The sequence below is a fragment of the Ambystoma mexicanum genome, chromosome 7q (genome assembly GCF_040938575.1).
Source record: "Ambystoma mexicanum isolate Mex_15411 chromosome 7q, UKY_AmexF1_1, whole genome shotgun sequence".
In the NCBI taxonomy this organism is placed as follows: Eukaryota; Metazoa; Chordata; class Amphibia; order Caudata; family Ambystomatidae; genus Ambystoma; species Ambystoma mexicanum.
In genome coordinates, this window is record NC_090941.1 from 248,922,535 (window position 1) to 248,948,807 (window position 26,273).

A 26,273-nucleotide genomic window follows, 5' to 3' on the forward strand; every position below is an offset into this window, starting at 1 on the left:
CGCCTGGAGTGTATTTAAAGGAGGAGAGACCAGGAAACAGGTGATGGCAGTTAACCCCTCCTCTTCCTCTAGCGCTCCTACGCAGACTGCCCTTGTCCGCCCTTCGTCGTGGCTTCGCCGCCTGGAGTATATTTAAAGGAGGAGAGATCAGGAAGCAGGGGATGGCAGTTAACCCCTCCTCTTCCTCTAGCGCTCCTACGCAGACTGCCCTTGTCCGCCCTTCGTCGTGGCTTCGCCGCCTGGAGTATATTTAAAGGAGGAGAGATCAGGAAGCAGGGGATGGCAGTTAACCCCTCCTCTTCCTCTAGCGCTCCTACGCAGACTGCCCTTGTCCGCCCTTCATCGTGGCTTCGCCGCCTGGAGTATATTTAAAGGAGGAGAGATCAGGAAGCAGGGGATGGCAGTTAACCCCTCCTCTTCCTCTAGCGCTCCTACGCAGACTGCCCTTGTCCGCCCTTCGCCGTGGCTTCGCCGCCTGGAGTGTATTTAAAGGAGGAGAGATCAGGAAACAGGTGATGGCAGTTAACCCCTCCTCTTCCTCTAGCGCCCCTGGGCAAAGACTGCCCTTGTCTGCCTTTCGCCTTGGCTTCGCCGCCTGGAGTGTATTTAAAGGAGGAGAGATCAGGAAACAGGGGATGGCAGTTAACCCCTCCTCTTCCTCTAGCGCCCCTGGGCAAAGACTGCCCTTGTCCGCCCTTTGCCACGGCTTCGCCGTCTGGAGTGTTTTCAAAGGAGGAGAAATAAGGGATCAGGGTGATGGCAGTTAAGCCCTCCTCTTCCACAAGCGCTCCTGGGCAGAACCTGCCCTTGTCCGCCCTCCAGGAAATGGTGGTTGATTGAAAGAGAAGCACCTGCAATAAGATGTGGTAATACATTTTCTTTGTTCCTGTCTCAACAGCTGTGAAGCAGAAGAGTGTGTGTGTGTTTTTTTTTATTGTATCCACTTCCCTTTAACCCCCAGAATGTTGCCGGTGCAACAGAATAGTAAAGTCGATAACTAGAGGAAGGCTCTCAGGGGTCTGTTGGTCCAGCATTTGCTGGAGAATTCCACCAGCTGGAATCTGCCAGTAAGCTGTATGACTGATATAACGCCTAACAGTAAGAATAAGAATATGTATCCACACGCAGTAGCTCCCATTAATCCAAACTGTTATTAACCATATACAATAATACATGAACAACTGCTCCAAGTGATATAAACACTGCTTTATAGTGGGAAAAAGTATCAAGTTGAAACGTTTCTAAATATCCGCAAAAACTGGATACATCAATACAATGCCACCATCTAGAATAATTGTGTGTCGACTTAATTTCAAATATTATCAGTCATCCCATTTTAATTAAGCTACTGTAATCCGTTTGCATTCCCTCTATTTTCCAATATAAAGTATACTGTGCTTTGTGTTGTTGCTGCCCTGAATGGAAGAGTGCGTGAAGCCGGTTCTGCAGCTGTTGATTCGGAGCCGGAGGGGCGCCGCCTTGATGTGCAGCTCCTTCTGTGCCTTTATCTTTGCGATTCCCTTTGCCTTTGTCTCTGGTATGAAAACCTGGGCTGATCTTAGGATGTGTCGATCAAGTCAGTCCTTTTTATGTACAGTCCATCTCTAATAATACAACTGCAGGGAATCACGTTGGGGAAGCAAAGCGCATTTTAATTGGTACAAATGTTACTTTCAATGGAACATTTAGCTACATGTATTTATTGCCTGATCGCGCAGTTGGTATGATGGAAATGAGACGACTCGGTTGTGTCGCAACGTGCAGACATTTCATCCGCCCCACATGTCATGCTGCGTTTGATTTGTTTTTTGCGTGAGTTCCTAGGAACATTAACAACGCTGCCGCTAGTATCCACAAGATATGCTGATATCTAGATGTAATGCTGTTAAAATGAGCTGAATAATAAATAGTTACTGTAGAAAATGTCCTACGCTCCCAACCAGTGGAAAATGGTGGTTTGGGGAGAAGTTATTTTGTATTTAAATGATATAGGGCCTCATTACACGGATGGCGGTAAGGATTTACCGGTAAATCCTTACCGCCTTACTACGAGGTCCCTTTGCGGGTTGGGGGATTTAACGCCTGCTTTTTGCAGGCGTTAAAAACCAACCCGCAAAGGGACCCTGGGAGCTAATTACGGTACCGCAATTTGCGGTACTGTAATTAGCGCCTTCCCCATTCCCATTGAGCCCTATGGGTCAAAAATAGGAATGGGGAAGGACAATGGTGGAAGGGGGAATTACCGCCCCTCCAACCTTGGAATGGGGCGGTAATTCCCCTTTCCGCCAAGGCGGTGCCGGTATTTTATCGGCATGAACCATGGCGCTAATAGCGCCATGGTTCTCCGGCATCCGTGTAATGAGGCCCATAGTGTGTGATTACAACGGAAACCTGTAGATCAAATGGTATCAGGTAATAATGTCCCCATGCATAATGTCCCCATACATAGGGGCTGATTCATGGAATTCTTGCACCGAAAAACAGGGATTTGTGCGCCATTCTACCTGCAAATCCCCATTTCTTAAACAGGGATTTGCGGGCAGAATGGCGCACATATCCCTGTTTTTCGGCGCAAATAATTCTATGAATCAGCCCCTTAATGTTGCTGGGAAAAACCATTGGCGACATTATATATGGTGACATTATGTATGGGGACAGGTAGCAGTGATGTCCCTTGCTCCCCTTGTAAAAAAAACAAAAACAAATCAGGGGTTGCATGAATGTCCCCTGCATGTTCAATGTAATAATGTCTCTGAAAAAAACAGCGACTTTTTTGTCAGGAGACATTTTTGCGGGGACATAATTACATGGAACCGATCAAATGTGGGAAGCCTAATAGGAGTTTGTGCATGTCCAGATATGCTCAGAATTACTGGGGCTGTGTATTTCACATGGTTGCCTTCACAGAAAGTGTATTTGCAAATTGTGCATGATTCATGCATATCAAGTAAAGTGATATGCAGTGGCAAAATAAGGTATACCCCGCACATCGCATTGACGAAATAGATGTGGCCAAGCTAATGAGACAGACGCACAGAAAGACACACACAAATGCAGATCAAAATCCATCAAATTAGGCATTGTTTTTTTAATCAAAAACATGTGTTTCACAAAGTGATGACATTCTAAATAGTCATATCGGGCAACAGATCTTTAACTATCAGTGCACACTTGAGTAGAATGGTGGACCCTCGTGTGTCTTGTGCTTTGCAAAGGACATCTGAGAAATAAAACATCTTTATTTCGAAAGGTAAAAATAAACATCCATAAAAAACATTACTTAAATTATAACTAGGGGCAAGAGAGCTTAGTATACGGAAACATGTTTCCCCCACAATAGTTTTGCTCTTTGAGCATAGGAATAAATAGCAAGTGCAGCCTCTGTATGTAGGAAGTATATATATATAACAGCCGTTCCTGGCATAACATACGCTGTTTTAGCACATCTTAAAGGTCAGTATCGGTCGGTAATTCATAGTCACTTCTGTCTCTGTTTTTAAATATCAGAAATTTCCAGTGATTGTATCCAAGAACATGGCGTAGGTCCCTGTGACTTATTAATGTTCATTGAAAAGGCTAACCGTATAGATAACTGTGCTCTTTTGAATTTGAAAGGCATATTTGTATCAAATGGAATCAGAGTTATGTGCGGTGTAAGAACAGCATCTAAGTTCCATCGATTACACAGGCCTCTATGATGTGTCTTTGTAGATGCGTAATTGTCAATCTTGTTCCATTGCAGGGTCCCCGTGATGGCATAAGATTGCATACTAGCAAGATACAGCACCTACTTTCAGTTTTAGCTCGTGAGGAGACATTCATCTTACAGCATTTTGCCCTTTAGAGACTGAAATGTTGAGCCGGTAATTAACTGTTCATCGACACTGGAACCGCTGTGCGTTATGTGAAGAGAAATGGGGTGGAAAGAAGTAACTTGAAATTATTTTAAAGGTCTGCAATAGTGGAAGGTGAAGGTGACGGAGTAGAACTGTGATCATTCTGTTTGTTAAAATGATAGTTGTTGAATTGGAAGGGCACACAGAGGTGAACTTTGCCATTTGGACAGCAGAGGGCAACCTAACACTGATAAATTGCATCAGCGCAGTAGGATACATACCTGAGAGTTTTATATATAGAGATATTTGTCAAATATTGTTCTAGAATTAGCACCTCTGAATATTGGAACTTAATTATTTTTCCTCCATGTTTTAAGTATTAGAACAAAAGGATATAACATATGTAAGATCTCTGCCAACAATGTAGTTGCAAATACAGGTAGAAGTCAACTTGCATTAATGTTTGCATGTCCAGTTGCTCAATACAAACGGGAATCGGAAGGCAATTAGATTTTAAATGAAAAAGCACACAGCACTTGCATATATTCTCAAAGAAGCTCATATGGTTATTTAAAGTAATGTTCCACTGGTCTCTTGCCCATCTCATTTGTATAACTCTGTTCATTTGTGAATGCAAGAAATCTCCAGCGTATCACTTTAATATCTATTTTAGCTGTTTTTGGTCAAGAAAAACAAATTTAGACAGACCCAGCAAGTCAAACTTTTTTTTTAGCTACTGTAGATATGGACTTTTGGAGCAGACATTGGAAGCCAGAATGTCCTAAATAACATGATCGCTAAGATGTGTGCTCATGTATTTTCCAAAGTCTGACCCAGATTGTGATGTTGGATTTGCGGGTCCCAAACACACTGGCAAATTGGAGGTTGGCAACCTTCCATTTTAAGACACATGCGCTGGGCCTGAAGAATCCTAATATACAGAATGCATTACAGAGATGGTCTACTCATAATACAGGTGGAAATTCACTTGGTGTAATGAGGGGTGCGCTATTTTAACTCAGTGGGGACAGAAGGGAGTGAAGGAATTGATGGTCCAGGAATTTTTTTAAACCAAAAATGATTTATTGAGGAAAGCCATTTGTTTTGATAAAGAATTAGACATGGCTAAATTGAGCACTTTATATTTCTTGCGTTGTATAAGAATACTCGGCTGCATTTTGAAGTGGGAGAAGAAATATGTAAGAATATTTCCCACGAGTGTAGGAAATGCATGATGATGATCAGACACAATTTTCTCCCATTGAATGCTGCTAACACCTGGAAAAGGAGGGTGGTGTCTACAAAATGTAATTGTGTACTGGGAGCCGCTGAAGGTCTGGGGCATTTTTTGTCAATCTGCAGGAATTCCTAAATCGAATGGAAAAGGTGGCTTAACGGACAAAACTAAAACTTATCAAGATGCTCTATTTTTTCTAATGAATTGTAGCAATGCAGATTTCATTTTTTATCTTTGCAAGCATATACAAGAAGCTTTTATCGATAGGAATGTTTTGATTAAAAACTGTACTTAGTCATTTTACTTGGTTTTGGATTCTTTGGAAGAGCTGATTTTTAGGGACGTTTCATATAATTGTATGCTGTGCCAATTGCGATGCTGGAGACATTGAACCCATTATTGTGTTATTATTGTCTATGTTTTAAAGGAAAAATCCAAAGGAAGATATTTTGAATTGAACATACATACATTTTTGCATGTCCAATTGCTCAATACTGATGGAAATCGGTAGGCAATTAGCTCTCAAATGAAAAAGTACTCAGCGCTTACATATATTCTCAAGCCTGCTCATATAGTTGTACTTAATGAAATGTAAACCAAATTTAAAGTAGCCAGCTATTCCGGCATAACATACACCCTTCCAGCATATCTTAAAGGTCAATATCGGTCAATAATTCATAGGATCACTGCTGTGCCCCTTATTAAATATTGGAATTATTACTGATCACTTTCAGGAGGGGGGTGTAGGTCCCTCTGATTTATTAATGGTCATTGAAAAGGCTAAGGGGCTGATTCAAGGAATTATTTGCGCCGAAAAGGGGGATTTGTGTGCCATTCTGCCCGCAAATCGCCATTTGTTAAACAGGGATTTGCGGGCAGAATGGTGCACAAATCCCCATTTTCGGTGCACATAATTCCATGAATCAGCCCCTAAATGTATGGGCTACTGTCTTCTTTTGAATTTGACAGGCATATTTGAATCAGATGGAATGAGAGGTATGCGCAGTGCAAGAACAGTATCTAAGTTCCATCGATTACACAGGCCTCTATGATGTTTATTTGTAGACGTGTAATCATCAACCTTGTTCCATTGCAGAGTCCCTGTGATAGCATAAGATTGCATAGTAGTAGAATTACAGCACCTACTTTCAGCTTTAGCTTGTGAGGAGGCATTCATCCAACAGCGTTTCGTTCTTTAGAGACTAAAACGTTGAGCTGATAATTAACTGTTCATTGACACTGAAACCACTGGGCCCTGTGTGACGAGAAGTGGGGGTGGAAAGAAGTAACTTGAAATTATTCTGAATGTATTCTGAATGTTTGCAACAGTGGAAGATGAAGGTGACCATGTAAAACTGTGCTTGTTCTGTTTGTTATTGTGATAGCTATTGTCGGATTGGAAGGGCATACAGAGGTGCACTTTCCCTTTTGGACAGCAGAAAGCAACCTAACACTGCGAAAATGCATCAACTGAGTACGGAAACATACCTGATTGCTTTATATATATTGATAGATATTCCACTGGGGTCTTGCCCATCTCATTTTCATACCACTTTTCATTTATCAATGCAAGACATCTCCAGCATATTAGTTTAATATCTATTTGAGCTGTTTTTGATCAAGAAAAACAAATTCAGACAGACCCAGCAAGTCAAGCTCCTTTTTTAGATACTGTAGATATGGACTTTTGGAGCAGACATTGGAAGCCATAATGTCCTAAATAACATAATGGGTAAGATGTGTGCTCAAGTTTTTCCAGAATCGTACCAAGGTTGTGACGTTTTAGGCTTATTAAGCCATTTATGCAGTCCACACCAGTGTCAAGGTGATCTGTTATGATGGTGTACACTTCACCATCCAAAAGATACAACCAAGAATTTGAATGGATATCACAGACACATGACCCCAGAATTCAGCAAATTCGGTTTCTATTGCAAATGCCTTTGTGCATTATATGGGTAATATTGAATCCATGTGTGTTGTATAGGACCTGCATGTGTAATTTTTTTAAGAAGTCTTATTTTGTTTATTTTTCATGTATTTATTTTGAACATTTAATGCAACACACCAAACCCTCAGGCATCAGGGCACTAGTTACAGCGAGTGTGCATTAACAATCTTGAAACTGCAGGCCCCCACATACATTACAACGTAGTGGTGGTTCTTAGGAATAGTCTGGTATAGCCACACCTCATGGTAGGGGGCTATATTAGTCTTCTGAGATGTAATGCCCAAATTGTGTATTAAAATATGTTTCTGATGTGATTAAAACAAAACAGATGTCTGCCCTTGCATATGTTCCTTGCACGTAAGTCTAGTTAAAAACAGGAACTAACAAAGGCTATAATGTAGACATGTGTGTAGGTAATATATAGGCACTTGTGAGTCACTAACATCATCCGATTTGGTATTTGCACCATTATCCAGCTGTTGCCATGTTATACCAAGGTACATTACTACACTACTTGGATAATGTCCATTCCTTGATATCTAGCTACTTCTATCATGTAGTAGCATCAGCATCGTTTGTGTTGTATTGGTCCTGTCATCATTATTTTTAACCAGTCTTCTGAGAGTTGAATGCCTTAATTGTGCATGCCTGTTGAAATTAAAATAAGATAGATGTGTGCCCTTGCACTTAAGTCTTGCTAGAAAAAAGTACTAACACAAGGCAAACGTTTTGACTTTTGTATAGGTATTATATAATGTAACGTAAGTGTTCTTGTATAGTGCCCATATGCCACAAATTTTGGCCCCGCTATGCTTGTTTCTCTACGAAAAAGATGAGTGGGGTTCATTCATGGGAAAGTGTGAAAGGCATATGAAGTGTGTTATCCATAGGGAAGAACCCAAGATAAGATAGACTACAGAAATGTTGGTCAGGATATATCCTGATGTGGGAGCATGCAAGAGGGTTAATGAGAACGTTTAGTCATGGCTTGGTTAGTGTTGATGTGTTCACAGCTAGGCCAGTTTTCGGGGTTTGTGTGTGTAATGTAAGGTAGTAGGAGATTGTTAGTCAGGGGAATGGGGGAGTAGGTCTTGCACCGCACAACAATCTGAAACTGTGCATTCCCCCCACTGGCCTTTTGTATACAAGTGTCATTTCACTAGCTTGCACTTACCCTGTCTCTCTCTCTCTAACTTTATCTCTCTGGCTCTGTCTCTGTCTCTGTCTCTGTCTCTGTCTCTCTCTCTGTCTCTCTCTGTCTCTCTCTCTCTCTCTCTCACACACTCCTAAATTGATACATTGTGTCCTATGTGCAACAAAACAAGTAGATGAGTAAGAAGGGGCAGTCTGTAATCTGCAGTCAATTACCATAAGCTACAGCAGAGGATTACGGGAGGAAAGAACCTTTGTTTCAGAGAAAGGGCTACTTGAAATATGGGGCCACAGTGAACATGTTTCCTTTCTTAGAATGCTGGTTGGCAGGCTGAGAGATGCCTCCAAGCTGACTCTATCATGTACAGGTGCTGTGCTCGCTGGCCTGCTGGGAATTCTTCTCATTATGGCATGGCCCATCTTGGGCTAGGCAAAAAGGCGTTTTTGAGTAGTTCAGCAGTCATTGGTCAGGCCGGGGCTGGAATCACTACTCATTTCACCCAGAGATCCACCCTACTGTCTCCCTCAAACCCCAAACTCTTGTTACACAGTTTACAATCAAAATCCCCCATCCACAGACACCAACTGACTCAAACTCACCAGGTGTTGAAATGGCATCAGCCCTTCTTTATTACATATATATATCAGTGAAAAAAACTTTTTTAAAGGGACGTTATGGTTAAGTTGCGCTACTAAAAACCTATGAAATTCAGTGAAAAAACTTTGTTAAAGGGACGTTATGGTTCCAAGTAAAACCGAAAAACCCTTGAAATTCGCCAGTTATGGTAAGCTAAGCAACCATAACTCGCGCCACCACCGTGCACTGCTAAGACTAACACCCAGGACATCAAAGATGACATCACAAATGTCATTGATGACATCACTGATGACATCACATGTGTATGTACTTTTCATGAAATATGTGTACAAGGGATTCTTATTATAATGTTGCGAAACAAGTGTCAAGGATCATTGCAATAAATATCATACCCTAATTAGTGCATTGAACGATGCATTGATATAAATAGCATTCTATTATGGGGTTCTATCTAGTACACTAAGCTACTGATACAGAAACATAACATGGTGTGCAGTGTACAAGATGAAGGTATAATATTCGTAATGTTAATATGTTAAATAATGAAATGATAATTGTTTTCTTAATAGATTTTTGTGTACTGTGAAATATGTATAAGTAGCTAATAAAACCCATGTATTACATAATTGCATTACTATAGACAAAACACAAAGAGACAAGAACACATACCAATATGGGTATATACAGGGAAAGTGAAGTTAGCAAAAAAGTACAAGTAGTAGCAGAAACAATTCATAACTTAACTGATTAGTTTCATGCAAATACATGATTTCTCTGTTTCAAAGCTGCTATTTACCCTATGTATATGTATCACTTGATGTGATTGGACCCTAAGGAAAGTAGTGTGAGTACAATGTATACAAATATGACCATATACAGGGAAAGTACAGCCATAAAAAACAACAGAACTATCAGAAGGTGTTCATAAGTCTAGTGATTATCTTTATGCACAAAAAGGATTGCTGTCTTTCAAGCTTGTGTTTTCCCATATGTATATGTTTCATATGATGTGACTGTACTCTAAGGGAATTACTGTAAGAACCTACTAGAAGGATACGTCTACAAATAAAATAAAATTCTTAGTTTCTGACTGTTACTAAAGAAAACCATGTGGCCTAGATATGTCAGCAAAAGAAAAAATAGTGAGCCAGACATGTGAGGTCATCAGTGATGTCATCAATGACATTTGTGATGTCATCTTTGATGTCCTGGGTGTTAGTCTTAGCAGTGCACGGTGGTGGCGCGAGTTATGGTTGCTTAGCTTACCATAACTGGCGAATTTCAAGGGTTTTTCGGTTTTACTTGGAACCATAACGTCCCTTTATCAAAGTTTTTTCACTGAATTTCATAGGTTTTTAGTACGCAACTTAACCATAACGTCCCTTTACCAAAGTTTTTTCACTGAATTTCATAGGTTTTTAGTAGCGCAACTTAACCATAACGTCCATTTAACAAAGTTTTTTTCACTGAATTTCATAGGTTTTTAGTAGCGCAACTTAACCATAACGTCCCTTTAACAAAGTTTTTTCACTGAATTTCATAGGTTTTTAGTAGCGCAACTTAACCATAACGTCCCTTTAACAAAGTTTTTTCACTGAATTTCATAGTTTTTTAGTAGCACAACTTAACAATAATGACTTTGACTTTATATACATGTCATATGGAACTGACTAGATCTCTTCTTATGAACTTGATGTCCGCGAACTTATTTAATGTTCGCGGACATGTTCGGAGAACAGTACCACCACCTAAAAACTCTGGGGAGGTATGTGTAATAGTTATATCATAACATAGGAACATTTAACAAATTCACAAAGCAGCACACATACAAAGTATATGTAGTAATACTTAAAAAATGTTACCCATATATGTAACACACTAACCATTCATGTAAATACAATGTTTTAAAAAGGAATATACCAAAAGAAGATAAAGTGGCTTCCACCATAATTACCTCACAGACGCTCCACAACCAACAGCAAGACCAGACGTATACACTACTGATTACATATCTCACCAGACATAGTAAGTGCACTTCTTTTTACTCATATATTTATAAACTTTCTATATTAAAAAAAAAAAACATATTACTTTTTTGTTTTCTCACAGAAATGTGTACTACTCTCGACTGGCTAAAGGAGCATTTTCCACGAGAGGAAATGTTAGAAAATAGTCCACCTAATGGTACACACTTTACTATATAAACCAATTAATACATATTATTTTGTATACATTTAACATATACATTTTTTTTTTATTACAGACCATACAAAAATTCCAAGCATCTCACAACAACAATCAGAGGATATCACTCTACAGCAGATTCATCAAAAAATGGACGACCTTATGCAAAATTTTATGGATTTGAAAAACTTTGTGGAAAATTATGTGAAACCCCCAACAGCACACCATTGTCCAACCTGCACTTGTCCCCCCTCACCCTATCCCACGCAGTTAACCCCAAACCCTGTCTATGGACCAAAGCGTTTCGATGACATTTACTTCCCTTCTTCACCTATTCCCAGTTATCTAGAAATCCCTAATTCTCCTGTTTTTGTTTCCGTTTCTGCCCCACCTTCCCAGTCATAATTGTATATATATATGAAATAAAGTTACTTTTCTTATATTGTGTTGTAATTACTTTCAGTTCCTTGTAATAAAACCAATTTAGGTGTCCACGGACACCGCGGTTGTTCGGAAATGTTCGTAAAGAAACGAAAATGTAACTGTCCTGAGGACACTACATCTGTCCGTAATGTTCTCATGCAAGTTGAAAATGTTCTAAGAACACTCGTAGTGTCCTGAAATGTTCGTAAAGAAACAAAAATTAAGGTGTTCTAAAGAACACTATATCTGTCCGTAATGTTCGCTATCAACTTAAAACTGTCCTAAGAACACAATTGCTGTCCTGAAATGTTCCTAAATACACGAAAATGATGTGTCCTGAACAACAGTACAACTGTTCGTAGTGTTCGCTACCCAATTGAAAGTGTTCTAAGAACACAATTGGTGTCCTGAAATGTTCCTACATAAACTAAATTACACGTGTCCTGAAGAACACTATATCTGTCCTTACTGTTCGCTACCAAGTTTAAACTGTTCTAAGAACACACGCGGTGTCCTGAAATATTCGTTTCACGTGTGACGCACTTTTAATTACTTCAGAACCCGAACAGTGTCCGTAGGACATCAATGCGCATGCGCTAACCAATCTCCGTGCACTTGGTGTCCTGCGGACAGGCGCTTCCTTCGCAGACTAGTTCGCAAACAGATCATATGACCGCACCCACGTTTCATCGTGTTTCCTGAAATGCGGACACTGTTCGTGTCCCCGAACAATTTAAAAGTACAATTTCAGTTAATCCATAATATTTTTCAATAAAATCTCACCATGCCACAAGTCCCACATAGCAATCTTGACTTTCTATATACCTTTTGAAACTTTCCGAACCTTTTTTTGTGTTCGATCTGTCCGCGCACAGTGCGCATGTCCGCGGACCGCGCGCAAGCACCCCTATAAAAGACCATGCCCAAGAGCTTATTCCCATTGTGTTTCTGGCTATTCTTCAGAACACAGTGATTTTTGCTGCCACCTGCAGACTACACCATCATCGACATGGCATCCTTGGCTGCTGAACTGCCACTTGGTGCTGCACCTGCTTCAGCACCACCACCACCCCCTCCACCACCACCACCTCCCCAAGGGCCTGAAGAGGGGAACAGGAGTGAGGATGCGGAGGAGGAAGAAGAGGATGATGAGAATGAGGTAGAGGAAATCCCTACTACCCGCACTAGGCGTGAGTCTTGGGTGTGGCGGTTATTTACCATTCATGGGAATGGTCCTAAGGCTCGTGCGAACCATGTTACCTGCAATGAGTGCAAAATGATACTCAGTCGCGGGAAGCACGGTAACTACAGCTTTGGCACCACTACTATGAAGCGACACCTGAGGTCATTTCACTCTGGGGCTATTCGCAGGGTTGTACCTTGCGAAGAACGTAGCAGGTTGATTTCCTCTACTTCATCCTCTGTTTCTGATCCTGTCACCACAAGGACCACCTCTGTGGGACAGCGTCTTTCTCAAGCTGCCTCACAGGCCATACAGAATGCTGATGACCCTTACCTTTCGAGGGTCACAGTTGTATGTATGTACTGTGACACAGTACTCTGCAGGGGGGAGCGACTTCGGAGTGCTTTTGAGACTATCGTCTCAGAGCACGAGAAGACCTGCTCACTACCCAAATAAAACCCACTCTACATCTTCCTCTCTCAGCTCGCCCTTTCTTATCCCTGTGGTTGGTGTCCTCCCCTTTACCCTCCTTTACCCTCCTCTCCTACTGTGTCGTGTCTGAAAAACCAAAAAAAATGCAAAATTACAAAAATCAAAAAAAATAAGGCTCTTTTCAGAGCCGCCTTTCCCAGTTAAAAAATAGAAGTGAAAATAAATGAAGTAGGGCTCTTTGTATTTTTTAGACGTCCGCGAACAGTTCGCGAACATTAAAAAAATTGGGTTACTACTCCATCACAAACATTGTAATTTTCTCTGGAAAGAAGTGGTGGCTCTGAAAAGAGCCTTTGGGTGGTGTTTGTAAGTCAAAAATTGTAAATGCTTAACATCTACTTCAAAATCGTTGTTGTAATTCCAAAAAAGGTCGCAATGCATTTTGTACATTTCTCAGAAAAATCTGATTGCCAGCATAAGTAAGATGGACTCCATCTCTGCGAAAAATGTATGTACTACAAAACATAATATTTTCATTGTGAAAAGAAGACATGCCAAAATCTCTTAGAAAGCCACAAACAGCCTTATTAACATTGCGCCTTGCTTTTTCCATTTGTGGACCAAATGAAGAAGAACGAAGCCACATTTGTCTCTGCGCAATCCGTGAAAATATCACTTGCGAATTAGGAAACATGTCCATAACCTTCCTCAGTCCTTCTTTCATAGCAAATTGCAAAAAAATTCCAGTCACATGCCCTAAACTGTTCCCTCCACAATGAATTACAATTATGTCTGGATGTTGCTCTGTCTCCAAAGTAGCACAGAGAGGTAGCAAATCCAACCACTTCATTCCACGTACTCCATGCCAGTGTACTTCCACATGTGGGAATCCAAGATCTACAGCTACTCCACAGCTTTCTGCATGCACCTTCAACCAATGTATCCACGAATCTCCTAAAATCCAAACAATCTGTTTTCTGAAACACACAGCCATAGCTATCGTTTGTTCTCTCAGCAAAAAGAGTATCTCAAAAAATCTCTCCTGGCACAACACACCCACCAAACTTTCCTGACCAATCCCTTTCAGTGCTTATTCTCATTTGCATGACTTCTGAACCCAAAAATCCCCGGATGTAACTCCCGATGTCCTGGAACTACCGCCATGTCCGCGGACATATCGTAACATGAACAGCCCTTCTACCATTTCCACTACACTCTCTCTGCCATTCCCTCATTGGATGTACCTCAAAAATCACATGGCCATGCACCAATCACATTCAAGACCTCTACATCTAACTGCATCATCATAGATCAGCACTGCAAATGTATCTGAATCTCTCTGAGTACAAGTGTCATATCATTAGCAAGCAGCATCTACCACAAATACTGTACAAGTCTTCAAGATTTCTACTTGCAGCTCCAAGCATATCCATATGCATGAACACAAACTTCAGGTATGCACATTTTCTGTATAGTACATGACATAGCTCTCAACCATTTTTGTTTTACAGGCAGGTGAAATCACCCGATTTTGTTTTTAGCGGGTGAGACGCCCCTTGGAATGAATGGGCGTGCAGGAGGCTTGGCGGGTGAGTCTGCCCTTTACAAGGCGTGTGACACCCGCCAAAACGTGTGACTTCAGAGCTGTGGTAGATGAACACATTTTCAAACAGACTTTTACCTTGTAAAATCTGTTAAATTAATTTACTGTACTTTTTTCAATTTCCTAAAATCAACTACCACTTATACACCTTTATACTTTTTACTTTCTTTAAACACACACACTCAAATCATGTTAAAGTAACATTTTTTAAATGAAATATATAGACTACATATATTCAAACAAAATTGCATGCAAACACAATCTATGTTTAAACCTTTATAAAAATACTTATACAATTTCATATTTTTTGTTTTTATTTATTTATTTACTTAATTACTTTAAATTAGACATGACATTGAGGCGCTATTACCTAGAACAGTTTACTTACAGAAATAGTGGTATTCTCTAATATATTATACATTTCACAAGACATAGTAAAGATATTTTATTTTTGCTACAGTTAGTCATTCAATACAATTTGTTCATTAAGAACATATCATATACACTGAACTGATGCAATGTAAATTAGTTAAATAGTTTTACAGAAGGCACTGAGGATTTCAATTAAAAAAATCAATATCTAAATTAAAAACAGTGCTATATACAAACAAAGTTACTAATTTGAAGCTTTCACAGTTGCAGTGAACACCAGTTTCCTGAAAAGAAGCAGCCGAATTCGAAGAAGAAAGAAAAACTAAGAAGTTACCTGTTAATTTAAAAAAAAAAGTAAGTAAAATATCACCATATTATTTATATTATTAATCACATATACTATAACATTAATACCAGCTATTTTGGTTTCTTAAAATAGAGATTTTGTACCATTTTGTCCAAAAAGTTCCATGTCGTAAACAGCGATTTACAACCAGAATGGCCCACAAATTTCTATTTTTGGACACACAAATTAGCCAACTGAACCACTACAATTTTCATATTATAGAACAAACAACTGTTTTAATTGTATACATTACATTTACTATTTGTACTTTTCCACACCACTAGCTTACTTTTTTTTTGTCATCTGAACCCCAGTTTAGTGACACATAAATTCAAGAATACCTACCCCTACTAGTTTTAGTTCCCAATGCACAATCACACACCATTACATGCATCTTTATCATCTTACTCAAACACTCATGCACACAGCACACATACATTCCAGAACACCCCAACCCATATCTTCTTTATTTTTTTCAACAGACCCTAAAGAATGCCTACCAAAAGTCAACTCCGTAGAAAGCAACGCAAAATTAGAGCAAATGAAAATAAAGGTGTCCAACATAAGCATACATCTCTAGCAGAATTTGTAAAAAAAGTTGAAACAAAACAGCTAATACAATCATTTAGTGAAACACAAAAAGTTTCAAGTACAACAACTTTGCTTCCTCTATCAAAATGTAAAACAAACCAAAAAACAATTAACAGAAAATCACCTATCAGTACAGATAAAACTACTTCTTCAAATTTTAATATAGTGCAAAGTAAGCATACCAAGAAAAGTATTTTAGCCAAAATATACCGTCACAAAGTACTTCAAAATCATATAAAAACGGAAGAGAAGTCAAGATACAAAGCTTAAAACCTATCGTAGGAAATGAATCTTAGAAGCATTGATGGACAGTGCAATTCTTCTCAAAAGAATTTATTTATTTTACTGTTAAACAAAATGAAACCACTAACAAAACTAATAACTAAATTACAAAAAAGACTTCTCAATAAGCGAAATGTCAACAGAAAGAACTTCTTAAGTATCTGCAGAGGTGAATGGAATCACACTACGAGCACAGAACCATATTTTAATGAAGAAGCGTACAAACAAAAGCAAACGAATACAATTGCCATAAATAGCAGTTGTCGAGGTTATGAAAAAGTGAATAATACCATAATGGAACAAGAAGTACTCCTTACAAAAATATGCCCTGAAAACTTAGAATTACCCCTCCATTCAACTGAATCAGAACGTCTAGTGTACAAATGGCCATGCACGTCAATGTGTAACATTCCCAAACAATGTTTCAAATCTTTACACCAAGTCCTCAATAAATATGTAAAAAGCAAAGACAAAATCAAAATTAAATTACTGCAAAACATAGATACCTGTCCAGTGCGCAAGTACACAGGACTACACGGACATTCATTGGCCTGCATTACAGGACCTACTTGTAAAACCACTTTCCATGATATCAAAAGGATATCAACACATCATTCAACTATAAGAAATCTATCTATAAACTGTACTATGCTAAAAGTCCTGCTTTAGCACTAGCAAAGTTAAATAACATCCTTCTACATGGTACAGCAAAATACCTACTTGAAGAAATTCACTATATCCAGAAAAAATATTTTGGAAGTGAAAGCCATTTACAGAATGAAATAGCTTTAAACCAATTAAGCAACAATTCTACACATGGCAACCTTTTGCTAAACACATACAAAAAAGAAATACTAAAATTTAAAAGTACATCAGCTGAAGTACCAAACCATGTATGTGTATGTTGCCATAGAATTTTTTATGAAAGTAACACAAAAACTGTGGACCTATCATACAAAATAGAAGACAATGAAGATTCTAAATGGTTTGAATTAGCTCTCTACCTTCTAGCAGAAAACAAATATGAAATAACTGAGCCCTTAATACTTTGCAGTTATTGCACTACAAAACTTGACAACAACCAAACTCCTTGACGTTCTATCACAAATAATTTGGAATTATACCCAGTACCAAAACCTCTACAACAACTTAATTTATATGAGAGCGTCATAATTCAAACAGTACACCCATTTCAAGCAATAATACGCCTTCAACCAAAAACAGCAAAATTACCTCCCTCTGAATTGGTAAAAGGCATTTGTGGAAAGTTAGTTTATTTACCATTAAATCTAAAAGTAAATGTGCATACTCTAGGAGTACAACGTCCAATGCACCAATCTTTAATTATATTAGTAAATGGAGTACCTACAAAAGACAAAAAAATATGGCAACAGCTGGTAGATTTATATAAAGTTAGACAAGCCTTCCAATATCTTAAAGAGAATAATGAATATTACAAAGAAATTAATATTGAAGAAAACTTGAAAGATACAACTGAAATAATTCAAGAAACACAAGAAGCTGGTCAATTTGAGCTACTAGATCCTGCTACAATATCAAATACTTTAGACCAGTATACAATTTATCCTTTGCACTGTAATGACACCGTACAAGATGTACTGGAAACTTACCAAATGCGTCAAACAAAAGGATCGCCAATCAGTATATGGGAAAAAAGTATAGAAGCACATGCTTTTCCTCTACTCTTTCCAACTGGCAAAGGAGGAAGATATGATGATAGACCTATTCAAATATCAGCTTCAGAATACCGCTCATTACGGATGTATTCTGAAGATCCCAGATTTAGACAAAATGTGGAATACATATTCCACCTACTCTTTGAAAGTGAACTAGCAACTTTATGTTACGGAGTTGCACACATATTAAAATCAGGATCACACTTTCAAAATATGACAGCTACACAATTATTAGAGAAAGTGCAACAAAAGGATGAGATTTTACAATCAAATATTACAAATCTATTAGCAAATATGCGTGGTACTAAAGAGTACTGGTTTCGACGTCATGGAGATGTACGTTGTATGATCAGAAACCTTGGCCCACCCACTTGGTTTGTTACATTAAGTTGTGCAGAATGTGCATGGGAAGATTTACATGATTTCCTACGCATATCAAATAAAAACAAAACAAACATAGATATTCTAACACCTGGAGAACTTTGTTCTTTGGATCCTGTTAATGTTTCAAGATATTTTCACCATCGCTTCATTGCTATGCTACATTTTATTTGTAATAAAACTGTTCCTCCCTTTGAAGAAGTGCAACACTTCTTTTGGAGAAAAGAATACCAAGCCAGAGGAGCACCACATATCCACATGCTTTTATGGATTAAAGATGCTCCTAAATTTGGTCAAGACAGTGATGCCACTGTTTTACAGTTTATTGAAAAATATGTCACTTGTCAAATTCCATCAGAAGCCACAAATAGTGATCTTTGTGCACAAATTTTACAATTTCAAAGACACAAATGTGGAAAATATTGTCGTCGCAAATACAAAAACAAAGGCAAATACTACACCAAATGCCGATTTGGTTTCCCTAGACCAGTTACAAATACAGGTCAAGTAAACAACCTCATGTCTTCAGTTAGACATACTGTTAAAGGAAAGTCACCTAAAAATACATATTACATAAAAAGAAAAGAAGAAGAACAATATATCAATGATTATAATGCAATCATTGCCCACTTATGGAATGCAAACATAGATGTGCAGTACATTGCAGACAATTCTACTGCAGTTGCACGATATGTCACAGCATACTTAACTAAAGCAGAAAAGACAGAGCTCCAAGACCTCTGGAATGACCTGTCATCAGATAAAACAGTATCTCAGAAATTATACAGCTTGGGCATAAAAATGCTCACGCATAGAGAATGTGGATCTTATGAAGCAGCTGATCGTTTAACTGGTACTTCATTGTATGGTAAATCTGAAAATATAGTATGGCTAAGTCTTGGTCCAGCTAAATCTAGAAAAAGAGTTCTAAAATCATATGAAGATATAGAAACAATAGCCAAACATGATCCCAACAGCCAAGACATTTTAAAAAACAATTTATTGGACAAATACTACCCAAACAGAAGTAATACTTTGGAAAACATGTGTCTATACCAAATAGCCCAAAACTACACATACAAAAATAATATGAAACCCGATGAAAAAAAAGGTAAATATAGAGTGACAGACTGTGAAGGCAGCTTAGTTAAACTCAATAAACCAAATTTAATTAATCATATCAAATTGTCATTGAAGACTCCTCAACATAAAGAAGTATATTACATGTCCCTGCTACAACTCTTCAAACCATGGAGAAAAGAAGAACAATTAGTAGATAACTATGACTCATATGAGGATGCTTTCAAAGCAAATGAAAGCACTATAACTGATGAAAACTTTACACAGTACAAAACAATGTTGCACAATGAAGAGCAACATGAAGAAGAACTCCAAGCTCAACTAGATAAGGATACTCCTGACAGTAGTCAACCTTCTGTAACAGGAAGCCAAGAACCACTGGGAGAACCACTAATAACAAATGAGGCAGAATTAGCTATGATAGAAGTAGAAAACACCATGTGTCAGTATGAAGATAAGGAAGACTTAACTATACTACAATCAAAACTAAACAATGAGCAAATTAGCATTTTTCAAGAAGTAACAAAACAAATTGCACATGGTGTAAAACATGAAAATAAAGAATGTTCCTGCCATAATTATAAACCTATACTACTGTACGTCAGTGGTGAAGCTGGTTCTGGCAAAACATTCCTAATCAAAATCATTAGTAAGTTCCTTCAACAATTGACAAACAACAAACTGTCAGCTGTTGTCACTGCCCCCACAGGTTTAGCTGCCTACAACATAGGTGGTGTTACATTACACCGATTACTACTATTACCAGTAGAACACCAGAACAAATTAGACTATTACAAACTTTCTGCAGAAGCTGCAATGGAATTACGCAGAGTATTGAAACAAATGAAAATGCTACTAATAGATGAAGTGAGCATGCTCTCCAACCTGATGTTAGCTTTGATTCACATCAGATTACAAGAAGTACTCAAAACAGACTATGAAGAGCTCTTTGCAGGAAAACACATTATTGTTTTTGGAGATCTGCTTCAATTAACACCAGTAAAAGGTGAACCTATTTTTAAAACATTAGGGCACAAACTCTGCCGTAAAACTGTTGGCAGCATTGGAAATGTCAACCTTTGGCAACATTTCCAATACAGAGAATTAACAGAAAACATGCGCCAATCTGCAGATCTAACTTATGCCAACATTTTAAAAAGTTTGAGAGTTGGTATACTTTCTAAAGAAGCAGAAGCAACATTGAAAACCCGGCACATTAATACACTTTATGGCGATAATGCATGTGCTACAGATGTTATGGAACAATTAGCCCACAAAAATGTCAATTGTATGGCCTTAATGCCAACTCTTGCAAGCTGTTTCAAATTCAATGAAATCATGCTAAGTAAAGAAATGCAACCAATAATGGAAATTAGCGCCACAGACAAACTAGATGTACATGGTATGACACTACCCATGTGTGACCAAGCCACAACAAGACTAAATAATTTAGAAAAATCAATCTCAAACACAGCAGGCTTAGAAAAGATGTTAAAATTATCCTTAAATTGCAGAGTAATGCTTAAACGTAACCTTGACGTGGACCAAGGACTAGTTAATGGAGCACTGGGTACAGTTGTTGGCTTTCAAACATACCCACGTGACAACAAAATTCAGTTTGTCAATATATTCTTTGACAAACTTTCAGAAGTAAAACGGATAGGACGCTCAACAGCTAGATTCCTTCTCTTCAAAGATATGTATGTACGCAGAGAACAATTTTCTCTAACTCTTGCATACGCAGTCACAATTCATAAATCACAAGGTCTTACCCTAGACAAAGCAATGACAGATATTGGTAACACAGTCTTTAAAGAAGGCATGAGCTACGTAGCACTATCACGCTTACGTAGACTTGAGGGTCTATTTCTAATCAACTTTGATGCAAGTAAAGTAAACTCTGATATTCCTTGCATTTTAGAATATAATAGACTTCGCTCACTATACACTCCCCATCTAAACACATATTCTGTTCCACAAAAACTAAAACGTTGTAAAAGAAAACTAAATCAAACTGAAATGCAACAGGACGTCACTGGAAATCCTCCAAAGAGAGTAAAAGAAACTAATACTTCATCAAGTACCACAAACAAAAAAGAATCAATTAGAGAAAGTAAACCAGGTACTTCTTTAAAGAAGGAAGACAAACTCCAAAAAAAGCAGTTAGATACAGAACTACCTGGACCATTTAAATTCTCAAATATAGTTGGTGTAAGTTGCTATGCAAATGTAGCAATGAATATTCTATTTCAATTACCACTAATTGTTGACAACATTTACTCACACAGTACAAACCCATTGTGTTTGCAAATGTTAGTACTTCACAGAAATGCAGCAAACAATCCTGACAACACATATAGAGGGTAATTCATAGAATTTCGCAGAAAAGTGTCGCAAGCGGCTGGCGCAGAGTGTCCGCGTGCGATTGTCTGCGCCAGGCACGTGCGCTAAAACCGATTTCCGCGCACAGCGTATTCATGGATTTTAGGCTCCCAAACCAGCCGTGGCGCAGAGTATCGCAGCGACCCTGCAGCAGCGCCAGTAACGCCCCCAAGAACGCCCTCGCGCAAGGAAAAGCCATCAAAATCGCTAAATCATCGCAAAGGGCTGCGCTAACCCTGGACCAGTTTACAGGGCTGCCAAACAAGGAACGCAAAGCGGGTAACGTACATATCAGGGGTACGCGGGAAGTTGTACACGCGATTAGCCAGGGTACGTGTATTACAGGGGTACGCGGGAAGTTTAACACGCGATTGGCCAGGGTACGTGTATTAGAGGGGTACGCGTGAAGTTTCACACGCGATTAGCCAGGGCACGTGTATTACAGGGGTACGCGGGAAGTTTAACACGCGATTGGCCAGGGTACGTGTATTAGAGGGGTACGCGTGAAGTTTTACACGCGATTAGCCAGGGCACGTGTATTACAGGGGTACGCGGGAAGTTTAACACGCGATTGGCCAGGGTACGTGTATTAGAGGGGTACGCGTGAAGTTTTACACGCGATTAGCCAGGGCACGTGTATTACAGGGGTACGCGGGAATAATCACACGCGATTTGGCTGGGTACGTGTATTACAGGGGTACACGGGAAGTTTTACACGCGATTTGGCTGGGTACGTGTATTACAGGGGTGCGCGGGAATTATCACACGCGATTTGGCTGGGTACGTGTATTACAGGGGTGCGTGGGAAGTTACACACGCAATTAGGCTGGGTGGGTCCTCACAGGTGTTCCCTGTACACCCTCCACGGCCCCTGCAGGCAGCCCACAAAACAGGGGACTACCTTGCACACCTGCTCATGTCCCCCTGCACCTCCACCCCCCAGCCACCAGGGGCAGCCTCCACCAGGCCCCCACCCATGTCTACCACCACCCCCACCCCCCAGCCACCAGGGGCAGCCTCCACCAGGCCCCCACCCATGTCTACCACCCCACCCCCACCCCCCAGCCACCAGGGGAAGCCTCCACCAGGCCCCCACCCATGTCTACCACCTCCCCCGCCCCCCAGCCACCAGGGGCAGCCTCCACCAGGCCCCCACTCATGTCACCCACCACCCCCACACCCCAGCACTGTGGGGCACCTGCCAGCAGGCCCCCACCCATGTCCAACTCATGTCTCCCACCACCCCCACCCCCCAGCCACCAGGGGCACCCTCCACCAGGCCCCCACTCATGTCTCCCACCACCCCCACCCCCCCAGCACTGTGGGGCACCTGCCAGCAGGCCCCCACCCATGTCCAACTCATGTCTCCCACCACCCCCACCCCCCAGCCACCAGGGGCACCCTCCACCAGGCCCCCACTCATGTCTACCACCCCACCCCCACCCCCCAGCCACCAGGGAAAGCCTCCACCAGGCCCCCACCCATGTCTACCACCACCCCCACCCCCCAGCCACCAGGGGCAGCCTCCACCAGGCCCCCACCCATGTCTACCACCACCCCCGCCCCCAGCCACCAGGGGCACCCTCCACCAGGCCCCCACTCATGTCCCCCTGCACCCCCACCCCCCAGCCACCAGGGGCACCCTCCACCAGGCCCCCACTCATGTCCCCCTGCACCCCCACCCCCCAGCCACCAGGGGCAGCCTCCACCAGGCCCCCACTCATGTCTCCCAGCGTGCTACGTGTATTTCAGGGGTGCGCGGGAAGTCCCACTCGCGAATAGCCTGGGCGCATGCATTTCAGGGGTGCGCGGGAAGTTTTACACGCGACTTCAGCAGGGTACGTGTATTACAGGGGTGCGTTGGAAGTTACACACGCGATTAGGCTGGGTGGGTCCTCACAGGTGTTCCCTGTACACCCTCCACGGCCCCTGCAGGCAGCCCACAAAACAGGGGACTACCCTGCACACCTGCTCATGTCCCCCTGCACCCCCACCCCCCAGCCACCAGGGGCAGCCTCCACCAGGCCCCCACTCATGTCTCCCAGTGTGCTACGTGTATTTCAGGGGTGCGCGGGAAGTCCCACTCGCGAATAGCCTGGGCGCATGCATTTCAGGGGTGCGCGGGAAGTTTTACACGCGACTTCAGCAGGGTACGTGTATTACAGGGGTGCGTTGGAAGTTACACACGCGATTAGGCTGGGTGGGTCCTCACAGGTGTTCCCTGTACACCCTCCACGGCCCCTGCAGGCAGCCCACAAAACAGGGGACTACCCTGCACACCTGCTCATGTCCCCCTGCACCTCCACCCCCCAGCCACCAGGGGCAGCCTCCACCAGGCCCCCACCCATGTCTACCACCCCCCCCACCCCCCAGCCACCAGGGGAAGCCTCCACCAGGCCCCCACCCATGTCTACCACCTCCCCCGCCCCCCAGCCACCAGGAGCAGCCTCCACCAGGCCCCCACTCATGTCCCCTATCACCCCCACCCCCCAGCAGTGCAGGGGCAGCAGGCAGTCAGGCAGCAGCAGGTGGGAGCGTGCTCGGGCTCTGGGGGGCAGTAGTTCGGCCTTCCGGGCAGGAGCGTGGTATTCCGTGTGCGTACGCGTGGCCAGCTTGGTACGGAGTGATTTTGCACGTGAAAATCCTGCACGTCAGCGTGAAAACTGAGGAAAGGCCCTCAGCGCGTAAGCGCGTCTGTGACGTGACCCGCACAGGTGTTTCCCACACAGCACGTGATGACAGAGCACACGTGGAAAGACTGCACGTCAGAGTGTAATCGCGTGTGATTGGTGGAAATGGCCCTACACGCAGAAGTGACAAAGCGTGTGATTGGTGGAAATGGCCCTACACGCAGAAGTGACAAAGCGTGTAATTGGTGGAAATGGCCCTACACGCAGAAGTGACAAAGCATGTAATAGGTGGAAATGGCCCTAGCGCGTACACGCCGCGTAAGTGACGCTGGACGTGTGGGCCTGTATAAAAGGTACGTGTATAACAAGTTTTCCTTGTACGTGCTTTTCGTGGAGAGCGAGTGGGTGAATTCTGTACTTCTTGTCGTTTCACACGCGATTTACTTCACAGCGTTTCTAGTTCGTATTCCCTGTTACCTCTGACAGCTTTTGCTCTTTTTTCTCTTTAACTGGTTTACCTGGGCCTGTTCCCTCAAACAGTGTTCCCTTCTACTGTTGTCCTGTCTCCTCAGACAGCGGACAAATCTTCTTTTGGCGGGGGTGTTGCCAACCAAACGTGCTCCTTTTACACGCTCGTTTACCTGGCAGACGGTGAGTCACGCACGTATCTAACATCTGTGCTAGCCCCGTGTGTAGCCTACCCCTTCAGAGGTCATTCTAGGCTGCGTGTGACACGCATACGTTCATTCTTGTGTTTCTGGGTGCCACAGCGTAGTGCAGGTTTTTCATTCTGCACACGTGGTCTAGGAGGGGTTGCGTGCACGTCATCTCCCTTTTTTGGGCCTCCTGTGCGTTGCGTGACCCGTCATCTTTCCCCAGGGGTTACATTCAGCCTTGCTAGAGCACTAGGGTACAATTACCATCTGGTACCCAACCCCTTTGACCCCCAATTGCCCAGGACAATAGTCTACATCCACTCCCATACGCACATTAACATCAGTGCCATGGCTGGGAGGCGAGGATTCCGTAAGGGTGGCAAAGGTGGAAGAGCCACAATTGGTGGCCGTGGTGGATCCGGTAGGGGACGTGGTCGTAACTTGCAGGGTGAGCCTGTCCCCCCATGTGTGGAGGACCGGTCACGGGCACCCATAATCCCCCCCCCTCCCATTGAGGCTGATGTGGCTGACACCATCCATGCTCAGCCCTTGTTGGACCAGCCCATTGTGGCACCAGACCTGGCTGACTCCATGGCTGACTTCCAGGTCAGCAGGGCTATGACACGTGCGCTGGTGCACGTTGATGCCATCATGCCACGTGGATCTGGGGCAGCAAGGTCATCTACTGCACCAAGGAGGCAGGGCGGAGAGGCTGCAGGGGCAGCTGCGGCTCCATCCACCCCAGCCCTCACACACCCAGCCAGGACAGTGTCGGTCCTAGTCCATGATGCTGACATTCCCCCTGACACCATCACACTAGAGCTAATGCCTGCACCAACTCCCATGCTGAGTGTGCAATCCCACACTCCTGATACAGAGTCCACCAGGGCTCCTGCCCCTAGTGTCCAGAGCGGCGCAGGACACTCAGGATCACCACCACCTTCCAAGCGGAAGAGGAAGAGTGCTCGTCCGGGACAGGCTGATGCCCCAGACACGGCTACACAGTCCATCCCGTCCAGGAAGCCCAGCTTCACGGATGACGAACTGAATGCACTTGTCGAGTATGTGTCCGGACATGACAACGAGATGGTCATTGTTGCAGGATCCAAGACCACACCTGCACAATGCCAGGCACACTGGCAGACCGTTGCGGACATCGTAAGTGCCCTTGGAATTGTGAGGCGCACAGCCAATGATTGCTATAAGCGCTGGAATGACCTAAAGCGCAGGGAAAAGAGTAAGCTGGCCTCAAGTCAT